The 18,975-nt window shown below is 41.4% G+C and overlaps 1 long non-coding RNA gene across 2 annotated transcripts in view; it reads right to left on the reverse strand.

The window, feature by feature from the left end:
• Nucleotides 1-4,101: 4,101 nt before the first annotated feature.
• LOC110962402 (uncharacterized) overlaps nucleotides 4,102-18,975 on the reverse strand; it is a 32,994-nt gene continuing 18,120 nt past the window's right edge. Inside the window, exons 2-4 of one of the 2 annotated variants that reach the window (XR_002596436.2) lie at nucleotides 17,323-17,478; nucleotides 13,465-13,528; nucleotides 4,102-4,248 (exon numbers count right to left, since the gene is read on the reverse strand). This is a non-coding gene — a long non-coding RNA (uncharacterized LOC110962402). The remainder of the gene's footprint in view (nucleotides 4,249-13,464; nucleotides 13,529-17,322; nucleotides 17,479-18,975) is intronic. The other variant, XR_002596435.2, reaches the window with a different exon arrangement.

Here is an 18,975-nt window from a genome sequence, read left to right on the forward strand (position 1 = left end):
TCTGATTGCTGGGCAGAGAAGGCACAAGAATATTAGCTGTTTCATGACACAGAGCAAGAGAGCCCAAATCTTTCCACACAGAAAGGTTTAAGTGTTTTCCATTAGAGAGCTCTGGCTCCCAAAATGCCCCCAGAGCAGAGCTCACCCTCTTCCCCTCACTTTCACCACAAAAGCAGGATCACCACATCGAGGAGTGATGCACATTGTAGGATTTTTGCTGATATGCTGACGTTTTCCAATTTACTTACTAGCCAAATGCTAAAGTAATTAGTCCACCTAATTGCAGAAAATTGCTCATGTAGTTGAATTAAGATATAATTACACCTACCTCTATCATGATGACCCGCTGGCTGGTGCACACATAATACAATGCTCTTCAAATGTTAATATTCACTGAGCAAATTAAAAGAAGACTTGAACTTACATGTAAGATGTGTATATTGTTTAAAATTTCATCCAGTATATTTCAAACAGAACTGCAAATCTTTAGCCTTACAGGCATTATCGTTATAAATCATGTATTGGTGGATATCACTGACATGCTGGTATCATGTGGTATCAACCATACCCTAGTGAGCAGTCCACCAGACTGTGTATGTGTTTACATATTTACATTAGAATATTCTGAAGAATAATGACACTTTAGTGTGTGAAAGCAACGTTCTAGGAATATTAAGTGGAATCATATAAGGACATATCTCATATATAAATGTTAATGAAGTGTTTCTTGTATGTTGGTAAACAGAGCAGAGATTATGCTGTAGAGGGCAGGGAGGGTTATATATATATGTGTGTGTGTGTGTGTGTGTGTGTGTGTGTGTGTGTGTGTGTGTGTGTGTGTGTGTGTGTGTGTGTGTGTGTGTGTGTGTGTGTGTGTGTGTGTGTGTTTACCTTACTGTATCTGTAAAATAAAGCAAGCGAGGGAGAGCTGCAGGTGACTTCATCAGTCAGTGAGACGGGTGGGTTCCGTCAGTGTGACGGCCTCGTCAGCGGCCCATATTAAACACATTAAACACTGGGCCGAGCTCCTCATTAATCAGCCAAGAGGGATGACAGCCAGCTCCGCTATCGGCCCTATACATCCACGCATGCCCAAGGCTGTCTGGGCCCCAGGTAATATACCCCTTCCGCAGATAACACTATGATAGATCGACTGCAGCCGTTCTGATTGGGGCTCGCTAGTGTAATACCACCTTGTCTGGTTTTATCAGAGAAGTCCATTGAGCAGTCACGGCAGATCAGCTTTTCAAACGCGTCATGATTTAACTGATTTTTGACTGGGAGGGAGTTTCTTGTTGGTCATGTCAGCTGCTTTAGTGTCCTATAAGGTGGGGCAGGTACTTCAAAAGTACCCTCCATTGAGAATTGTCATGTCTACGGCCTCTCGGAGAGAGTGATGACATCCTGCATGCAGGCTGTCACATTAATTTTAACAGTGTTATTAACCCTTCAAGAGATCTTCTGCAAGCTTGAGTGGTGTGATAGATTAATTATCGCAATGTCCTACTGTGTGCTTAGTATGAAGTATCTTGGATGTCTGTGTCCACTACACAGAAGCTGGAATTATTTATAAAAAATACACCTGAAAAGCCTAGAAATCATTTAGTGCCTTTTTTGAAAGAAACAAAATATAATGAAGGCAAAAGAAAATGATATAGTGCTTGTTAACTTTTGAGCACTGCCATTACCAGGCTTCTCCAAAAGCAATTCTTGCATTCTGACTTTAATTGATTTCTAATTACACCGCCTACCTGAAGGGTGGCTTTTAATCATCCTTGGTCAGTAATATGAGTCTCATTCCTCCTGTGCACCACACACCACGCTGATCTGCCACAATAGCAGTCACCTCATCCATAACTGCTTTCCATTTTGCCCTAACTTCGAGAACACCCTCCCCCACACACCCATCCCCGCTTCCACCAACACCAAAAAAACAAAAACAAATCCTCATTCTCTAGGAAAGGCGTCTGTGGCCGATAGCAAGCGATTTGCAAATCACAGCAATAATTGCCGTAGTTAGTGGTCAAATTAGATTAATGTGGCCTTGTTAAGGGTCCTAAGAGAGGAGAAAGCATAATTGTGAAGTGCGGTTAAGTTAGTTGGGATAGAAGGTGTCATCCAGGTCCGGCGGTAGATTGGGGTTTCTTCTGCACCACTAGGTGTCTCTCTTCAGATGAGTTAGAGTTTGGGTTTGGAACTGAGCAGTGCTGAGAGAGGTCAGACCCAGAGGAGGGTGGAGAGGGGAAAGTGAGGAGAAGAAAGAAGCAAGGGCAACTCTACGAGGTCCACTGCTTCTCTTTGTGCCCATGTTTGTACACAGACGTGACTGTTTTCTCCGCTCACTGTAGAGCCATAAAGGCTTAGCGCCTTGCTGTCTGACTGCATTTGTTGTTTTTCTGAACAACCCTTTAGGTGCATTCTGCTCACCTCCTTGGCTCGACGCATTTGTGATGTAAAATGCAAAAGGCACAACTGTTGCCTATAAATTCTGCAGAGATAAAATGTTCCTTAAATCCCGGAGCCAGTGAAAGAAATGTCTTCTTTTCATGTATTCATTTACTCAACAAGTACTTTGTATTCGCTATTTATCGCCCTTTTTCACCTCCACAGGCTTTTTGTTCTGCCAAATGCACATTCTCTTTCTCTCCCTCCCTGGTTTTGTTGAGATATGCTGCTCTGCTTTTCTATTCCTTTGTCCTTCCCCTCTCTTCGGAAGGAACTCACACATTTCCTCCATGCTCTTTATTGTCTGCTCCTCTATTCCCTTGTATCAACTGCAATCCTGAGCAGCAGAGGTTATATCGTTTTGTATTGGAGGGTCAAAAGTGCAGCAGTATGTTCGCCCACGGGCAGCTTATCTCAGCAACGCCATAAGACTAGATTCCAGCAAATCCCACTGAAACTGCATAGCATATTTGATCGAGCCGGAATACTTGCAGAATGAAACTGGAATGAAAACTGCAGCACACACATATCCATAGGCTTTTTTATAACCTCTTTGCATATTTGGTTTACTTTGTCTATTCAGAAAAACAGACAGACACCATTTTATTCCCTGGTGTTTGTGTTTGCGTGTGACAGTATGCAGGCCTCTCAGCTGTGATTCTCCAGAGCATGTGAGAATGCGGCCAAGCAGCAGCGGGCATCATGTTGCCACAGTCTGTCTGTGCTGCTGTGCTGTGGAACAGACATGGAGCCAGTGTAATTACTTCCATTATCACTGCCACACAACACAGCACGACAGAGACAAGGAAGACAAGAATTGAAGTTGACTCATAATGGGACATGTGAAATCTACCTCCAACTTGTGCAAGTTGGCAGACCGGGAGAGAGCGGAGGGAGTCGTAGAGAGAGGCAGGGTGGTGGGAGGAAACAGGATGTGAAGGAAGCTAGACAACAACAACAACAACAACAAAAAGGTTTGCTGTGGTTCTGTGTGTGAATCTTCCCGTATTTGCACCATTTTCCTTTTCATGTTTGCAAAGAGAGGAGAGCTATGCAATCAGTTTCTCTCCTCGGCTTGTAATCAGCGGGCATGTCAGTAAACACTGTTAATGGGGGTGGACACTTTCTCCCTTCTCACCCAAGACCCCTGCAGTAGCTAATTGGGATAAATGCAACTCCATGCTTCATTTACCCTCACACTCTCTATTTCTTTCTGTCTTTTCCCCTCCTGTTTTCTTTCTCTTCCTTCACTTCTGCCTTAACCTCATCTTTACCCGCCCCGTTCTGTCTTCTGTTGCTCTCTGTGCTTCTTCTCTGTGATTGTTAATAGCTTTCCGGCTCATTGACATCCCAGATGTTTTTCGTTTTTTTTTAATAATCAAAACATGAGACACAGCGCAGTGGACATGACTCTGTCTCGTCCACCGCGTGTGACTGAAATGAGCCCTTTGTTGCATGAGTTTAATGCTGACAGACAAAACACGGATTGTGTAATGAATGAGTTACGAGACGCCGTGAACAAGTGGAAAATGCAAATCACTTGTTTCCATTTTCTTTGATTAGTGTAAACTGCCCCGCAACAGAGACACGTCGTACCAAAAGCTCCTGCATGTACACATACCTCATGTACCTCAGAGTAAAGAAATAACTGCTTGATTTGATATTATTCATTATGATTTATTATTTTGCCGCCACTTTCCGCCCATGCTCTGTGTATATATGATGGTGTAATGTATTCATGGCTCTTGCTGCACCATCATTGCTTTTGTGATGTAATCTCTTTTCCCTTGGCTTGGACCCCACCTGTGGGAGAAGGAGAGAGAGAGAGCTGTAAGTGCTTGTGTGATGTAAAATGCCTAATTTAGGGGGTGATTGATGGTTTAATATTGCAGCCTGCAACCTTGCTGCCCCCACCTACCCAATGAAGCTGCAGGCAGGTGTGAAACCGTAGCACTGTGTGAGTATAATGTCACTTTCTATTCTCACATTCAAACCCAACCGGTGGAATTAAACCAATTCTGAGTTTGTTTGTTTTCGTGTGTGTGTGTGTGTGTGTGTGTGTGTGCACGTTTGGAGTCTGTGTACACTGTGGGCATGCTGGAGCATTTCTTCCATCGTAGCACTGCTAAAATCCACTTAGATATATTGACTGTGGTCTAGAGTCAGTGGTCAGTTATTGCAGCCATTTCTGTTTTCCTCATTTTAACCAATTTTCTCTCATCTCCCCTGTCTCCCCTCTTTTCCCTAAGACAGAGTGCAAGTTCTCAATGTCATTACAATTCTCTTAATGTCGTGAATGCCTTCAACCCTCCGTCCATTTTTGTTTTCCCGTTCTTCTGACTTTCTCTCATCTGTGTGCTTCTCTTTCTGTGTTTTTAAGCCTTCATACTGCTGACAGCCATGGCTAGAGGCATTATGTTTTTGGCTTGTGCATCCCGTTTTCAGTATCGCTGCAGATCTCTTTGAAGGCCTGAAACAAATTTGTTAAAATTCAGTAAAAATGTTCACTTGAACTCAGGGATGAACTTACTAGATTTTGGTGGTCAAAGATCGAGGTCACTGTGTCCAAGAAACGCTTTTGGCTATAAATCAGCAATTCAGCAAAGTTTGATCAAATCTCACACAAATATCTGATTGTGGCATCACGATGTTCGGCAAAAACACATTTCTGGTCATCATCAAGCACCATGACTTAGGAGCAAAAGGCTAGATTGTGACGACATTTCACATTTGATTGGATACAAAACTGGTGACACTGAACTTGGGGACTCTCCTTGAAACTGCAGTGTTTGCAAAGAGCCCCTGCACTGCTGGATTTAGGATGTTTAAGAATTTGTAGCTTCTTTCAGCAACAGATACACTGTTGTTCAAAAGTTTGGGGTCACCAAGGCAATTTCATGTTATCCATGAAAGCTCACACTTTTATTCATGTGTTAACATAATTGCACAAGGGTTTTCTAATCATCAATGAGCCTTTCAACACAATGAGCTAACACGGTGTAGCATTAGAACACAGGCGTGATGGTTGCTGGAAATGTTCCTCTGTACCCCATGTAGATATTCCATTTAAAATCAGCCGTTTCCAGCTAGAATAGACTTTTACAACGTTGACAATGTTTAGACTGTATTTCTGATCTATTTAATGCTATCTTCATTGAAAAAAACTGCTTTTTTTAATCAAAAAATATGGACATTTCTGAGTGACCCCAAACTTTTGAATGACAGTTTAACATTTGAAGCATTGTTTAATGTTTTGTGTTCTATCAGAAACTGCTGCATTGGCCAGGCATGTAAACATGTGAAGATTCTTTTTCTGTCTTTCTCAATGAACTTACATGCTTTAAAGTCTTCACTACATGTATTATGCGAGTCTAGTCAGAAAAAGATGCAAAGTGCAACCTGATGGGTCGAAGGGGGCCTATAGCTGCCAGGCAGTAGCTCTAGTTTGTAGTTTGCTATTTTAGGATCCTGCAGATTTTCATGCGAGATGTGCAACAATACATCAGTCCAAGCGGTATCATACCCATATTGTTTAATAAGCAAATCGCATTGGGCTCTCCAGAAATACAAATTTGTCATTTTTATTTTATTTTTTGATTGTGACCAATATTGTAGTGTAGAACCACAAAACTGCTTCCTATCTTGTTCTATATTCCCAGTCTGCAGTGTTTTCATTTAATGATAATCATGATTTCTCCCAAACCTTAATCTCCAAGTAAGCACAATCATCTATAGTGATTTCATAAAAAGTCACGCAAAACCTTTGAACTGACATCAGAAAGTGTTCCAGAGTTATTTATCTGCTACCATAGCCTAGCCGCGCTAGACAACCCACGGCAACAAATTTAATTCTCTGCCAGGGTGGGTCTAGTTACCCTCCATAAGGCTCGAGGCTGGATTCTCCTAAAACTGGCCGGACAAATCACCATGAAGTGTAGAGTCAGAAGGCGGGCGTAACTAAGTGATGACAGAGGCGCGACGATTCTGACAGAAACAACCGGAAACAACTAGCCTAGCCGTGCTAGACAACCCACGGCAACGAATTTAATTCTCTGCCAGGGTCGACAACAAAAACGACAACAGTCGTTGAGCTCCATTAGCACCGACTCTGAATAATCTTTCTGTTAACATGTCTGTAATATACTTGAGCTTCATCCATTGACTGTATAAATAAGGCTTCACCGAACTACCGCATCCTCTGATTTCCGGCGCTCTAGGAGCCTATTCGTTGCGCTGATTGGTTGTATACCTACCCAATTGCTGCAGAGTGATTTGATAGACAACCTTTTAGCCCGCCTCCCTCCCTGTCGAGCATGCCTAGACCCTTGCGTCTTCAGATCATGGGTCTAGCGGGGCTAGGCTACTGCTACCAGGCATTACATCCTAAGTTTAGACATTACAGTCAGTTTCAGGAGACAAGAAGTTGAATCAGTACATTTATGGAAGACACACTGCAGGATATTTGCTGCTAACTATTTTTTATGGGATGTGAATGAATCTGCTCTAAAGGCAACGCTGGATTGGTCCTCAAGTCGAGGGAACAAGTAAAAGTTACATTTTTTAAAAAGGGCAGACTGCGCCTGGAGGTGTGGTAGTGAGTTGTGAAAGAGAGATGAGATGGGCCAGGAAGTTTCATATTTACCAGATGTAGAAGAACGTCTGTGCAGGAGAAGATCATTAAGTTTCTGAGGTTTCTTTTTTATGTGACCCTTGCCACCAAAAACAAAAATGAAGTGCTGTTTGCCACAAAGTCATGCAAATTCCCAGAGAGAGTGGTGGGTTGCTTATTTATTCAACACTTGCTAACAAGCAAAGTTTGCTTAAAACTCGTGAGTGCTGACACGCCCACAGCGACAAGCGAGTGGTGGCAAAGGTGGTGCCGCACGATTGGATCTTCATGGAATGCAAGTCAAGGAAGAATGTTGTAATTGGACAACTCTTAAAGTCGCTTGTTTTTTTGCACGTGTAGATCTTTTTGTTGTTTTGCCTTGCAGTCTTCTCACAGGGTCTCATCTGTTCACTGGCTGATCTAATTCCCTCCCATCAGCTGTAGAATTATGTGAAGCTGGACAATGCATGAGGAGCGGACAGGAAAATAATCAGTCACTTTCCAAAGTTAGACAAAGTGCCTTTAGATCCTTCTGGATGTGTTCATCACCGCGTCAGTGCCGTTGATCTGTATTCTATACAGTTCTCAGCAGGGAAATGAATCATGGTACTATGCCTCTTAGTCATCTAGCTGTGCAGAAACTATGGTGTCATTATGTTGATATTTTGCCTACTATTAGCCATAAGGAACAACTGCTCACAGTGATATGCATAATGCCAGCCAGTGTGGACAAGTGCTAAGAAATACACTAAGAATATATATTTTTTAATTTGAAATGCGGCAGCCACACACACACACACACACACACACACACACACACACACACACACACACACACACACACACACACACACACACACACACACACACACACGCACACGCACACACCACATGTGCACGTCTATGGACACAGTCTCAAATGGTTGTTGTGCTAATATGTTTTTAATGTCTTTGGGATGCAGTCGACATCTCTAATTTGTTTTTGTCTAAGCTGTGTGCTTATGTGGATGGGGACATCAAAGCAGTAAAAATAGCATTTCTCATTAACCATCCTTTCCTTCTCATTTATTTTCCTCATCCTCACTTGCCAGTTTGTCCACATGAGTGTTTTTTTAGGCACAGCTTGTGAAGTTGTGAGGAGGAGTTGCTAAGGAAAAGATAATGGGCCAATGCCTGGTGTCCGTTTACTCTTTCCTGTACTCGGTCCTCAGCAGGCATTCATCAGAAACTCATAATCATTTGAATTATCAACTGTACAAAGCTTGAGTCAAATCAGGTTATATAATGTGAATGAAACATCCAGTTTCGTTGTTCAAAGTGACAGATGATAGCTTGGCATGAATAATGTTTGAGACAAACAGAAATAACAGTTTGCAGCGAGTGGTTTGATAAATGAGGTCTGATTTTCATGACAAGACATGCATTTCATTTACACTGTTGATTTTAGAAGGATTTTGACTGGAGCCTGGCAGAAATATTTGTTGCTCAATATTATTTGCTGATAATGGTGTATCACAAATTATCAGCGTATATGTTGTTCTTCTTTTACAGAAGCTAATGCAGAAAAGAATACACGTCACATCCATCCATCCATGATTTATACACCGCTTCACCTTCAGAGTTGTGGTGGAGCTGGAGTCTATCCCAGCTGACTTAGGGTGAAGGCAGGGGACACCATGGACAGGTCACCAGAGCAACACATAGAGACAAACAAGCAGACTTGCATTCACACATTACGGACAATTTAGAATCACCAACTAACCTGAGCATGTTTTTTGGACTGTGGGAAGAAATTGGAGAACCCAGAGAAATCCACGCATGCACGGGGAGAACATGCAGACTGAATGCAGAAAGATTCAAGGCCCAGGCCGGGACACAAACCGGGGATCTTCTAGCTGTGAGTGCTAACCACCGAGCTACTTTTCAAACCATACACATCACAGCTGATCAGAATTTGCCTGAAGTCAAGCAGTATCTACATGTTATAGTTACCAACTAGTTTGTGAGGTGCCCATCATGTTCCCTTTTCAATATATTCAACATACTGTTTGAATGTGCACCAGTCAGCCATGACAATAGAATCACTGACAAGCAAAGTGTATAACATAGATCTTACAATAAAATGTAAGGCTGGGTAACCTTTTGGCATTCCTTTCATGTTGATGCTACTTTGATGTGTACTACCCACCAAAACATTTTCCAAACTAAGCACACCTTTTCATGGCAGCACTCTCTGATGGCAGTGGCTTTCCCAGCATAGCAATGGGCCCTGCTTCACTTAAGAATAATCAAAGAACACGACAAACAGCCCAAGTGCTGACCAGGTCTGGATATATCCCTGATCCCATTCCAAATTGAGCATCCGTGAGCATGCACATACCAGCCGACAGGACTCAAAGGGATCTGCTGCCGATGTCCCCATATCAGACACCATAGGACCGCCCCAGAGGTCCTGTGTCCATGCATGGGTCCCAGTTGGTTTAGTTGGACGATAAAGCAAATCATTTCTTTCCACTACTTTACTTTACTCTGTAATAAAATCAACATTAGCATTCACATTAGCGTTCCAAAACATTACCAGAAATCCCTTCAGTCATTTACAATGAATTAGAAATATTTTTAAACTAATCTGAATAAAATAAGTAATTGTAGCAGTTACTGTCATACTGTTTAACACCAAGCAACATCACCTGACTCTATCCCTTGACTCACTTTGTTTATGATTCCTTGTCTTTATAATAATTTTTTCGTGTATGTATGTAGAAAATACCACATACAATATTATTTGATACATCTATATTAATGGAATTTTAAGGTCTGCAATATTTGGTGTTTGCAGTAGCTTTTGTGTGTTCTAAATTAAAATACATTTACACTGGAAAAAGTACCCCTCTCAAAACAAGAAAAAAAAAGCTTATTTCAAACTGGGAAAACCTATTTTAAGCTATATTTTACCAAGACTGTCAAGCTTAGGTGTCTTAAAATAAGCCAGATATGCTTAAAAAAAGAAGAAGAAACAGTTTTGAACTCCAAAATAGATTTGTGTTTTCATGTAATCTTCAAATTTGAGATGTATTAACCTTCCTGCTGTCTTCGTTTACAGGCACCAAAAAATTATGTCTCCTTGTCTGAACCCCCCCCCCCCCCCCCCCCCAAAAAAAAAAAAAAAAATCTGCGAAAAAATTCCCCAAATTTCTGAAAAATTGCAAAACCTTCAGTAAGAGCATTCCAATAAAAAAGTTTCCCTTTAAAGTTTTGTTTTTTAAAAAAATCCCCCAAATTTTGCAAGAAATTTCTCTTAAATATTTTCAGAAAAAATGAGTAAAAATCTTCCAAAATAAAATCCTTAAAATTTCTAAAGTGATAACATACATATCAGTAAAACTTCTAATATTTTCTTTAAGAACATTCACATAAAAATCAACCAAATTCCAGTGAAATTCACTGGATGTTGGTTGATTTTTTTATGTGAATGTTCTTAAAGAAACCTTTCTAACATTTCTTTTTTCCACCACAAAATGTTCAAAGATTTCCCAAAAATGTAGTAAATGTGAACATCAGAAGTTTCACTGTGAAAAAATATTTTTTTCCCACATTTTCAGACTTTAAAACATGTTAATTTGAACCGCAGGACGACACCAGGGTAAACTTATTGAGTTTTCTTGTAAAATTCAACTCATAACAAGATAATTTCAAGATTGTTTTACTTAACAAGATATGTAAGATGCATTGTCTTAAAACAAGTCCCTCCATCTTGTTGAAATGTCATTGGTTAAGTGAATTTATCTTAAATCAAGCGGGATGAGACATTTTGACTAAAAATAAGACAAATAGATTTGGTAAGATTTTGAGCGTTTGCAGTGTAGATACCTGTATTCACATTGTTTTGGGAAAGCCAGAATGTTGTTTGTGTCACTGTAACCTGAAAAAGAAGAATGGTTAAAACTACAGTGGTATCATTAAACAAACTTTTGTTCGCTGTAAAATGAAGAAGAATAGATCTGCTTTACCGTATTTCAGTGCATGCTGAGAGGTAATTGTCTCTGATAGCTGCAACAAACAAGTGGTCCATCCCCCCTGCTGTTTTTTCAGCGAACCAGATCTCACCTCAGCTAACCAAACCAGTTTTGATTCGGGTATTACTGACATAAAAATTACATTTGTCAAATTAACAATGAGGTGAGGAGTATTTGACTGATATAGTGGCTGATGAAAAGTATCTGCAAGGTATTACAGGCTTATTATTCAGTTCATCATGCCAGCTTCACGCCACTACCCATGTTTTCTCTCCTTTTGTCTTGGCTCTGTTGTAACATAATGAAAAATGTAAGTTTGCCTCAGCATTAAGTGACCTACCTGAAGTAACAATGCTTAAAATCTCTGGTTGACTGTAGATTGCTAACAATAAAGACAACAAAATTCCCTGTGCACTTACCCTTTGGTTTACATAGCCAGAGTTTAGCCAGGTGTGATATTTCAAACATACTCTGCTCTCCACTCAGCTCAAGTTGTCCAAAATTAATTGGATTTGGTTGATCTTCCCACTTAAAACATGTTTTTATCTTTTATCCTTTACAGCAGGCACTATGTAAGTGAAACCACAGACATCATCAAATATGATGCATAATAATTTTATACAAGAATAAACCTTCACTGGATTACTTTTACAGTTATGTAAAATGAAGTCAGTAACTTACATTTTTTCTCAGTAAAAAGTGTGTTGAATGAGGATATATGCAAATGCTGGCTTGCCAGTGAATGAAAAGCTATTTATTATTCTTCTTGTCACTGATTCAGCCTGACTGTGAGCAACTCAGTATGGTCAAATGTTTCTGCTGGAAAATAGTCAGTTCTGAAAGATGTGATCTTGGCCTAAATCTCTGAATTGGATTGGATTTGGTTTCCATAGTAATGGCCACAGACTAGTCCATGCTTTGAATGGTGCCAGTGAACATGCATTTTTATGACTGTTCAGCCAGTCTGCATAGTTTGTCATGGCCATCTTCAAACATTGCTATTCAACAAATATGGTGCTCATTTTTACCATATACCTAACTCAGTGACTTTTATATGGTCATTTCACTAAGCAGGTTACCATCAGCTCTAATAGGCCTTCAAAACAGTGTGAGATGAGGAGTCGAACATAGATGTTGAAACAGAACAGGATAATGCTAATCATCCCGGCCATAACAGAATACATTATTCTTAGCCACTTCATGTTGCTGTGGAAACTGTTTTAGAGTCAGTAGGTCTGCCAAGGGTGTGCAGATAAACATGTCATTGTGTGTACGTGGGTGTGTGTGTCTGTGTGTGCATGCACATGTTTGTATGGCTTGGCGTACTATGTGTTTTATCAATTGAAATGTTGCACTACCCAGCGGCAATGCATGTTTGACGGGTTAATTTGAAAAACAGATGAACAGATTCGGAGATTCATGGTGGGTGAGAAAGAAATGAAAAAGTAATGACGGAGAGAAAAGAAAGTGACAGATGATGATGGAGGTGGGTGGGGTGGGGAGGGGGGGGGGGCACACGAAGAGTGGCAAGGAAAAGAGAGCCACAAAGAAGGAGTGAGAATAGAGACGGAGGGAGAAAAAAAAGGTGAGACAAAGACAGACAAATAGACAGAGAGATAACGTTTGAAATATGAGGGTGTATTGTGACATGTATGTACAGTATATATAGATTGTTATGGGGGCGTGTATTAAACCATCTCTGCGAGGTGCGATGAATTGGCTCTATTAATGAAAGTGTGAGCCACTGTGTGGTCATGGATCCTGGACACACACACACATAGAAGCACACTGTGCTCCCTCTTCAGGCTCATATCATTACCCATCATTACACCCCCCATTTGGCATCAGCCTGCCAGATCGATCATGGCCGATAACTCTGTCTCACTCCAGGCCGGCCTATCTATCTCTATCTCACCCTCTCTCATATCTTACTCTCTCTGTATCTCTTTTTCACACCATATCTCCTCTCTCCCTGTCTCAACCCCCTCACACAACTCTCTCCTGCCCACAAACTGTATCAGTTTCAAAATTACTTAAATCGTCCGCCTACCCTATCCTCGTTGCTTTTAGCTTTGCTTTCTCTAAAGTATCTCTTCATCTCCTGCCGACCAAATCTCACTATCTAACATTCACTAATCTCCTGCTGACTCCTCTTTAGGTTTTGCACCATATTTTCCTAAGTCATATCTCCAGCTTTTACCGCAGTGACAGACACAGCAGTCACCTTGTATTTTCATTTGTCACTGACTTGCTTTCAGCTTCACTATAATATGCCTCTTCTTCTTCCACTGTACCCTCCCCCATCCTTTCATCTTTCTCTCGGTCTCTGTCAACCCATCTTGCTCGCACTCTAGCAGCTCGGTCATACCAGCTGTGTCTTTGCACGTGACTCACCGTCGCTTACTCTTCTTTGTGCTCCTCTTCCTCTTCTAAATCTGCACCACCATCTCCTGCTTCTCTAAAAAGGGAAAGTGGCGCTTACAACGAGACTTAAAGGCTTAAGACTGGGCTCAACAATCACTTGAAAAACTTGAGAGTTTTTCGTGTTTGTGTATTCATAGTGTTGGTGTGCATGAAGTGTCAGAGAGCGAGCAACATGCAGATGCGAAGTTGAACACTTTCAAAAGAGTAAAAAGAAAAAAAAAAGAATGCATTCATGCTGATAGTATTGGAGGGTTTAATCACATGGCCTGAAAGGGGGGGAGAGCGATCAGCTGCTTTTTGTCTCCTTTTCCTTCACTGTCCTTCTTTGCTTACATCTCTTGATCTAATGATGCTCTTGCTTGTGTATGCTCCACATTGATTCTAATTCAATTTGGATGGAATGGGTCTTTCAGACAATTGTCTGCAGCGATGGCCCCAGATGGATTTTTAGCTTCTTCTGCAGGCATTAGAGATTAATGGGAGGAAGGCCACACTGGACAGAAAAGAGTAACAATCAATTCCTCAATAATTCCATATTTACACATTCTCATGTAAAGAAGTGAGAAGGAGGGGAATGCACCACTCTGAGAGTAAAGCACCTCTCTTCTGGGGGAAAAAAATGCAATACAGGAAGAAATTAATGCAAAATTGTCACAACGAGGCAAGTGAGTGTTGTTCTATACTAATGACATGCCCTTCAGTTAAAAAACGCTTTTCATGAAACATGGGCAGAGACGTCTGATGAATTGATATTCAGTGATGATTCACTTGAACCTAGTGCTGCCTCCAGAATAGTAAATAGACTTATATGATGATGCTTTTATATTTCCTATCTTGGTCATTCATTTTACTGATCAGGACAGTATTTTTTTTTACATTAACAGACTTTTGAGGATTACAGGTATGTCTGTGGATCTGCGAAACATCTGCGTCTGAAGTCACAAAACCAACAAGCACACGTGCAGCGTGCCGAGAATTACAGCTTGCAGTTTTCACAGTTAAGTTGTTAAGTATATTGTTGTAAACTGTTGGCTTAAACTGAACCATAGAGGACCAAGGTTGTGAAAACACACAATTTTTTCTTTGAACACCTTACAAGCCTGCTGCCTAAGAGTCAGAGCTTCTGGCTATGGTTTCATTTAAATGCTATCATGCAGCGACATGCAGCCTTTGTACTGTAGATTTGCTTTGACATAGTCTGTTTTCATGCCCACTGTTGTGACACCATTGCCACAGGGAACTAAGTGAACGTGTGTCCCTTTGAGCAAGCGTGCACAAGCGTGTTAGCGAGCATGTGCGCTTGTCTCGAGGCATATCGCTAAACTACATTTGTCTCACTCCAAAACACTGGTGACTTGCCAGACGTGAGCAGTGTGGTGATGTCATATGAAGAAGCCTAAAGCAGCACGGGTCCACACTGTAGCATCAATGGCCTTATAATATTCCCGGCTCTCTGAAGTGGCTATTGTTTTCTTGCTTTCCAACTCTTTGAGCATCTGGCTTAGATGGTCTCTGGAGGCCGTGTTATAAGCCCCTGACTCGCTCCCTGCAGGCCGTCTCACTGACAGGAGATCAGACTACATCAGTATGTGTGAGAGGTACAGCGGGATCTGAGGGATGGATCCTATTTCAGCTGATCCAGCACACTGAGAGGTGGTTGCCAGAGACTCACAAACACACACACACACACACGCAGAAAAACTTACTTTGTGCACCTTTGTCTATGTGTGTGTGGACATGTGTGCGCCTAGTTGTGTGCGATGTGAGTGGGCTTTAGAAAAAAGACAGCAGTGAAAGACAGTTGAGACGGTGAAAGAGTGAGAAAGAGAGAGGGAGAGCAAGAGAAAGAGAGGGAGAGAGATGGAAAATATGTTTGCCCTGTTCACACCGATCTGTTTGTGTGGGAGTGCATTAACATCTATGTGGGCTGGAAGGGAGGCTGAATATGCAAAACAGTTGGAACAAAGGCTAATAACTCCGAAGCTGCTGTGCAAAAAAGATGGTACATTTCCTTGACTTATAGCCAAACAGGCTTCGTTTGGAGGAGGAACACAGGTTCCTGTTATTTTTTTTGAGTAGTTTAGAGAGCTTATCTGAACCATAGGGAGATATTTTCAGCCTCAATGGCAGACTGACATGGGTTATTCTTCATATTTTAGCGTTCATACTCTTTCAGCAGAGTTCATCTATTATCCTCTAAAATAACTTTAAGCAATGCATTTAACAACCAAAAACCTGAGAAAACTGTCTTACTTTCCAGTTTCTATACTGAGAATGTTTGTGGAACAAGGACAAACGGAATGAAGGTGATAACTGCACTAACTGGAAGGAATCGGGGTGTGTGATTTAGAAATTTGAGAGCAGAAATTATTCATTTATGAGCTGTTAATCAGTTTGATTACTAAACTGAGGGAATGAGAAAAAAATGTTGTGTGCACAAATTAGTAATCTGATGGGACAGTTTGTTCTTTAGTACAATTCGCTAATTTGAAGGAGTGATTCATGAGAAAAAAAAATCACCCCAAAATGTACACGGCTTCTCAGAAAACAGTGCATCCAGTCACTGTTTTCACTGTCACTTCTGAGATGCTTTTGTTATTACTGAAATATTTTTTCAGTCATTCAGTCGAGAAGCACAAAAGGCACTGATGTCATTTTTGTATGTTTGTGAGCTAAAAATGTCAGAGTTAGGCTGCGTTTTGAAACCGACAGCATGTGTGAATGGGGATCTTTGCATCGACGTCTGATGTTTGCTAGAATGCATCCAGCGGAGTGTAATAATGTGCATGTCTGTGTATGTGTGCCTTCTTTTATATCAGTAGTGGAAGGTTGCCGGCAGTAAAGGGATTTGAAAAGTGTGATTTTGAACTTCTTCATGTTAGAAGTCAGTTTGATCAATGTCTGCTGCAGCTCTCACTTGCTTCAGGGCACAGTGAACCACTGATAGATGAATTCCTCTGTGTGAGTCCTTGGACTGATGTGTAGGTGTACAGTGAGGGGGGAAAAAAGTGAACAAAAGCAAATCAGAGTCTAAAAATGCATGTGTGCATGTACACGTAGAATAATATCTACATACTGTATCTTTTTAGTATGGGTGAGGTGTGGGTGTTGTGTGTCTGTGAGCCTCTGCTTCACTGTGTGTGTTGTGTTTACTGATTCAATCACGTATTCGGAGGCTCTAATTAGTATCATCTTACCCGGAGACTCGTGGCGGCTAACAAAGACACCAGTGAGTCTCTGGACTTTATCATCCAGTCCAGCCACTGAGTCCGCCTGGCAGTCAGGCCTCAGTGCCCAGTCTGGCCCCGGAGCCCAGCAGCCTGCAGAGGAACCCATGTGCAGAAAACCTTTTAGAGCTCCAGCAATCCGATTAAGGCAGCTCTTTTTCTACAGCGCTGTTGATGCTGAGATAAGTGTTCTAGTGGACTCCTCAGATCAACTCTAAAAGCACTATTTCATTAAACCAAGAACTCAAATTTCTGAGTGGATCATTTTGGGTTTTTCATACATTCTTGATAGGTGAGGGAAGCTTGCATACATGCGCATATGCATGCACACACACACACACACACACACACACACACACACACACACACACACACACACACACACACACACACACACACACACACACACACACACACACACACACACACACACACACACACACACACAGCTGCAGCCATCAAGATGTGAAATAATGATGCTGGATAAAAGCTACTGCTGACAGAGTGAGCTGTGCTTGATGAATAGGCACGGAAAGATAATTTTTTTTTATGCTTTTGATTTGCAGAAAAAGATGGGAATTATGAATCTGTGTATGCTTACTCTATGTGGGTTTATGATTGTGTGGTTTCTCAAAGACAGGTACAACTTGAAAAGCCTCCATATTTATCTCCAAGTGTTCTGGCAGAGCGTCAGTGGGATGATGGATGATGTCTTCATCGGTGGCCAATTCTCTGAAGTTGTGGTTTGAGCGCTGGACTGAAAAACAAGATTACATTTAATGGACATTCACTCCCATCCAGAATTAACTGCAGGCTAAACACATACAGCTGCTCATAACACTGCATCCAATAAACCATTTCAGTATCCAGTGTTTAAAGAAATGGCAAAGAAACGCACAGACAAATAGAATTACTTGCAATTTTCACAATAAATATAAATATTTATATTGAGCAATGAAGAACATATCTTCAACTGTCATCTAAATAAAATAAAATGTATTCACTCAGCAGCTGGCAGTAAAAGTTTCACGCAGCTTAGTAAGGATGCGCTACACAGAGTATGTGGTACCTTTGATACAGTTGATGTTTGAAACGTGAAAAAAAGTTTTTTCATAGAAAACTGTATCTCTAGTACAAATTTAAACCTTTTCTAGTCACAGTGCGATTTGTTTTAATTTATGGAGGTTATACAACTTCTTCTAATGAGACATTGAGGGATATAAGTTGAATCAGTTTGTAGTGCTGATGCTTTACTTTTAGCAATTAGCAGAAAATGGAAAACTGTAAGAAGGTGCAATATTGGGAAAGCGACAGAAAAGCCTTGATAATACATCACATGAAATTTGTGGCTCGAACAAGCAATAATTCATACCAATAATTACCGGGCTCTGCAGGCAACTGCTTCATCAACATATTATTTGTCCTGTTTTTTTTGGATGCTGTAACCAGTATTAATATATTAATGTAATAAAGTCATGCTTTTTTGTTGTTCTTCCACCTCCTCCATTTTTCATGGCGATGTCAACAATTGGGGATTGACTTAGTAATAATGTTTCAAGCAGTTACAACACCAAATAGGTATGCATAGCCAGTCGCAGCTCCCTATCTCCATCAGAGGGTGACCTTTAGCACGGCCTGTTCTGTATAGTTTTCCTCAGGGTGCAAGGATGTGGGCAGAGCTCGGCTATATACAGTAGGAGTGCTCAGTAGGATCAATAGCTCTCTCTAAAGCTGTTCCCAGACACATCTGCAGTACCTAGGGTGGCCTTTGTGACACAGAGATAAAGAGAAAACACTCCCCAGGCTGTTAGTGTCTCCTCCTGTCCTGCCCCCCCCCCTCCTCAACCCGCTCAGAGGAAGACGGATAAATCAAACTCGCTTGACAGAGGGAGAAGTATTGCTAATATTTTCATGATCCACAACAATATTGTTGTGACTTAACCTTTCCTTAAAGGCGAGGGGAAAAAAATCCCACCATCCATCCACGCCGGGCTGTGCTGAGACAGCTGAAAGAGCTGGAGGGCGGGGTCCATGTATATTTACTAACTCTCCGCTCCATCCATCAAAAGGCACAGCATGTTGGCTCCACCTGTCTGTCAGTGTCCTCTCAGATTCCGCGGCAACTTCCTTTCCCCCAGCCACTCCATAGTCTCCTCCACTTGATATGTGCATGTTTAAGGAGAACGCTCTCCTCCTCGTCTTCGCTGACTCTTTTCTGTCTCTGGTCTTTTGTTGCTGACTCCAATCTTCCCCT

This window comes from Acanthochromis polyacanthus, chromosome 21 (genome assembly GCF_021347895.1).
Source record: "Acanthochromis polyacanthus isolate Apoly-LR-REF ecotype Palm Island chromosome 21, KAUST_Apoly_ChrSc, whole genome shotgun sequence".
NCBI lineage: Eukaryota > Metazoa > Chordata > Actinopteri > Pomacentridae > Acanthochromis > Acanthochromis polyacanthus.